Source organism: Macrobrachium rosenbergii, chromosome 7 (genome assembly GCF_040412425.1).
Source record: "Macrobrachium rosenbergii isolate ZJJX-2024 chromosome 7, ASM4041242v1, whole genome shotgun sequence".
NCBI classification, from domain to species: domain Eukaryota; kingdom Metazoa; phylum Arthropoda; class Malacostraca; order Decapoda; family Palaemonidae; genus Macrobrachium; species Macrobrachium rosenbergii.
Genome location: NC_089747.1, coordinates 59622954 through 59628372, shown reverse-complemented (window position 1 = coordinate 59628372; position 5419 = coordinate 59622954). Strand labels below are relative to the sequence as shown.

General features: G+C 35.8%; 1 pseudogene; it reads right to left on the bottom strand.

Moving 5' to 3' along the window:
• Positions 1–1814: 1814 nt before the first annotated feature.
• Positions 1815–2979, bottom strand: LOC136840442 (uncharacterized; annotated as a pseudogene).
• Between the last annotated feature and the right edge of the window lie 2440 nt (positions 2980–5419).

Genomic DNA, 5419 nt, shown 5'->3' with positions numbered 1-5419 from the left:
CACACACTTATATAAATATATATATGTGTATATATATATATATATATATATATATATATATATATATATATATATATATATATATATATATATATATATATATATATATATATATATATATATATATATATATATATATATATATATATATATATATATATATATAATGTCATTAAAGTCCTAATAAATACTTATTCAAGTTCATTCCTGTGCAGCAAAATAACGTCTTCTGACTCTTATTCCCACATCCAGAAACTAAACGAAGACGCACCGAAAGCCATGAATTTCATCGTCGTTCCTCTTTTGTTATCATAGAGTGAGAGAATACGCTTCGGATGCGCTCTCATGCATTTTGATCGAGTTTAACAGATAGTAACTTCCCCAACTTAACGAGAAATTTACATGACAGATGAACCAACGTCTCTCCTTGTTTTCTCGACTGGGGATATCTGTAAGGATTCTCGCAGCGCGTATTCCTTATCCCATTTGCTTATGTTGTACCTAAAGCTGTTTCTCGGTCTGCTTTGTCGTTTCTATTCGTTTCTTTCCGATTGCGTGATTTTTCTTTCTAATGGATGGTACTGCTCTTATTCTTCAACACTATTTGGACTGGAGGACAGTCTCCATGAAGGTGTCTTGCAACCAGAACCACAAAAGCTCAAACGAGGATGCAGTACATTACTGCCCTGAAATAATTCACCTTGTACTTACGTATTTCTCTTCTTCTATCTGCGTTTCCTAATATCATCTGTAACTGTAACCACTAAGAAAAACTTCGCGAAGGGTTCTTCTACAAGCAGTCGGTCCTCTGAGAGAGAGAGAGAGAGAGAGAGAGAGAGAGAGAGAGAGAGAAGAGAGAGAGAGAAATAGCCCTATGTATTAAAATCTAATTGAACGATAGACATTTAATGAAATATATAAAATATTTGGAGTAATATTTTCAAAGACAATCTTAGGTTGAAGATGCAATGAAATTATATAAACACAAACACATACACACACACACTCATATATATATATTAGGGTTATGACTCAAAATAAAAAATTTTGCCTGGTATGAGATTTATTGAACATTTTGGTACTAATCACAAAAACCTAATTCATTTTATTCAAATTTGAAAATATGTCCCCCACAAGCCATTTTTGTGAAACATTTCCAATAGGCCTATCTGATATTGGTGCAAAAGAAAATCTCAAACTAGATATTGTTGGTGACAACAAACCGATCGTTTAAATATTTGTCTTTTTGCATATTTCACTAAATTCTTCCATCACTTTAACAGCTCTCAGCTATCACGTTTTGATCGTGGAATATCAAACACTGACGGTGCCCTGTTCCAATGAGTTTTCAAGCATTTCAGGGCACTGGCACACCTCAACTCTGTAATTCCAAAGTGGAGGTCCTTGTAGCTGGTTTCCTTGAATTTTTGATCAGTGAACCGCTTCTTGCCAGCTGTTGGCGATGAAACTCACTGGACGTTCCAAAATATTACGCCATGATGGTAGTAAAAAGTATGCAAGGAGCGTATAAATGGCCCACTCGAGTTCCATCGGGGCACTGTGTAGTGAAGGCAATTTCTTCCATTTGATAATTGGGAATGAATCATGCTTCTTGTAATGCTGGAATGCTTTGCATAGTTCATATAGAACTTGAAGTCATCTCTCCAACCCGGGTTCTCAGTCTTTTCCATTTGAGTCTCTGCCTTGTACTCCAGTTTGTAGATTATTATAATTTTCTAACAGTTCATCGACGAATTTGTAGTTCAGACTCGGCTTTGTAGTTGTTTCAGAAACATAGAAGTCAAGAACATGCCTCAATATTCTGTCAATATGTGATGCTGACACCCAATGTATTGAGGCACGTCTAAGCCCTTTTCATTCATAGTTCTCTTAATTCTTGCAACCACACCATTTGAACGTCCAGTGTTTACAGCAGTTGTGTCACACAATCATTTAAATGCTTGACCAGGTATCATATTCATCAATAACTTTCTCAGAGTGCATCATATATATCTTTTGAAGATCCACTTTTGCACCGTACAACCTCTAGTCTTACATCTCTAGTTGCACTTTGATGCAGACCACTTGGTATTCCTGTTTCACTAATCTTTTCCCATCAAAATGGAGACAATAATCCTTCTCTTCCTTTAGAAGTGACTTAATCTCACCCTTCTTTTTTTCTGCAAGTCTGATAACTCCTTGCCATACTCCTGATTGTGTTGGTGTAAGAAGAGGCACGCCTTCTTCTGCAAGACTTGCACAAACTTTAGATGCCTTGTTGGTAGACACTCTGGCGACTCACTAATTTTTGTGGCCTGGGTGTGTAGCAGATGGTTTTTTCTCTTGTTCGGCACTGGCTCTTCATCAGAACTGTCCTCTATTTACACTGTTAACATTTTCACCTGAACTAACAGATTCACTTTCCATGTCAGATATAGTAGCACTTTGTTCATGTGATATTGGAAGATGTCTCTGTCTTTTGAAGGAGGTATATAGAGGACTTAGGTGCTGGCTTGTGAGTGGTGTATCCAACCTTCCCACCTGACTCAATTTGTTTTGTGATAAAGCTCTTTATCCTCACGGCATAGCCAAACACCATCAACTTTGGTGATGTCAAAAATGCTCTTCATACCATTCAAAAAGCCTTCCTTTGGTCTACGTTGATTCTTGTCATATAAAAAGTATCATTTTTGTCAGTCGTGCATTAATGGCTTGCTGACTGAGAGTAGGAAGCTGAATTTTCCCCAAACTCTGATAATTCCTGACAAATCCGTTTTATCCTAGTACTTTTCATTTTGTCTTCTTCCAGTAACATGTGGGTATCTTCCCAAAACATGCCGTTTTTGAGGTAGCCTGGTGAAACTTGTCAAGCATTCAACACGAGGAAGATCACGCCCATTGTATGAATGGATGATGGTAGACTGAAGTCCATTTTTGTGCATTCTTTTTCACAGTATCACTAGACTTAAAGTACGCCATGTTTCCCGTTTCTCTGAAATACAAGAACATATGATTGTTAGGACTGCAAATCAACACTTCAGTATGAGTATAAAACTAAAATGCAAACCTCTTTTTCAGTAGCATTAATGCAAACTCTATAGAAATTACCTGGTGAAGAGCCAGGCAGCACATCCAATGGCTGTCAAGTCCGAGAGGGAACTGAACATTACTGAAGCTACTGAGCCAGCCTATGATGATGCAATAGATGATGCAATACACCCAAACACACTGTGGTAGTATTGCATCATCCAAATTTTCTGGAGAAAATCACCCAAGGTTTCTATTCTAGGGTTTATCACTTGTTAAATTGTGATCAATAGTCTCAAATTAAAATACAATTGGGCTCATGAAACCTGAATTATCAACAAGGCATTACTCATTTTCTGCTTGAATAGCATATAAAATACTTGTTTGTAAGGTGTCTAAGATAACAAAATGTATAAAATGTCTCTAAGATTTTTTCTGACAATAATTCCCTATTTTGGTGAGAACTCGGTAACTAAAGTGCATCAGTGGGGATCTTTTTTTTCACACAATATCAAAATAACGGTGATTTTTATAATAAGTGATAGGAATCTCATCACATAAAATAGCAGGAGTATTAAAATTTGAAAAATATTTTTTTTCTCATAACCCTAATATATATATATATATATATATATATATATATATATATATATATATATATATATATATATATATATATATATATATATATATATATATGTAATAAAATATATATATACAGTATATATATATATAGCGTGTATGTGTGTTGGTATATATATGGATGTACATGCAGTAAACAAAACAATAATTATATATACAACTGATTATTAGGTTGCGATGCTTTTAATGATGACGTGGAAATATAAAATAAAGCTTCAAAAGGCATACTTTATGATATAATGATGTTTATGACGCCATAATATGGTATTTTCCACGGAGATTGGAAATTTGTTAGCCAACTTCATCCCATGGTAACAGAATTACGTTACTGTAATGACACTTCATAAAAGACAATATATACGTGTATACACTTATATACATATGTATATGTATATATATATATATATATATATATATATACTGGGATATATATATATATATATATATATATATATATATATATATATATATATATATATATATATATATATATATATATATATATATATATTGTCAAAGTTTATCCTTCCTCATTTAGATGCCAGTGCATCATTAATTTTGAAATGCAGTTTCTCTGTTCATTTGAAGATTGGGGGCAGGGAAATAGGGCGGGCGACGTAGCAGTGAGAGTATTTTGAACCAGAGAATAGCAGCTTGCACCAGTTTGTAGCAGTATAGGAATCACTTCCCCAATTGCCTGATCAGGGGAAACAATGGGGACCCCCTTTTCACCCCCATCACGTGATGTGGTAGTAGATAGGAATGGGGAAGCTTAATATGCTTTTTTGCTGGCTGTATGACTTTTGCAGGTCCGATCGGCCCAAATTTCTACAAACAGCCCACACAGCCACCGCCTCGGAGATGTGCTCAGAGATCTCCGGTAACCCGTCTGAGACGCATGTCCTGTGTTCCTTTCTGCTCTACGCTGGGTGAAACTACCTACAACGAACGGCCTAATCGATTGTTTGGCGCCAACAGCTGTAAGATTAGGTTTGTGGATTGCAAGTAGTCAGTAAGCCAGCCCTTTCCCTCCTCCCTGAAAACCCGTAAATTTTCCATTCCTTAAAGCTTCAATTCATTTCTCCACAAACACATTTCCCTTTGTTAAGTTGTCCTGCTTCAGCATCCCGTAAATTGCCCCGTAATGTGCCTAGAAATCAAGTAAAAAGATCCAGTGATAAATATCCAGTTATCCCTTCCCCAGTGCAAATTAAGGGCAAATTAATCTAAGTGATACAAGTGTTGAAGTTGACCCTTTGTGCGTCGGCAATACGTGTTCATTGTTCCCGAGCCCAAATCCTTTACTATTCAGAGACTGTGATTACGTGATTTCTTATAATTATCTTCTGGGCTACGTAATGTTTAACAATTAATAATGTGAATTTGTGTAATATTTTTTAAGGAGATTTCATTTCTCTCATTTCGTGTGGTGTTAACTCATAACCTCTCTTACAGGGGACATATCATCTCCTCAGTCGTCAATCTTTGTCTGCTAAGTCTGACTGCCATTCAAATTTCGCAACCATTCCTGGTCGCAGCCTGATTGCAAGAGTCCGTTGTTGGCCCCACCGAACTTTTACATGAATTGATTCCATTATCCTGGAGTTCATACCTTTTGAAGAATCATTAACTAAGACAATTTAATGTAATTTTGACCTAACCAAGTATTATTGTTATAACGGAGATAATTGTACATTGGCCCCTTCATATTTCGATTGCTTGTCTGCCAAGTACTGCATTATTGCTCACT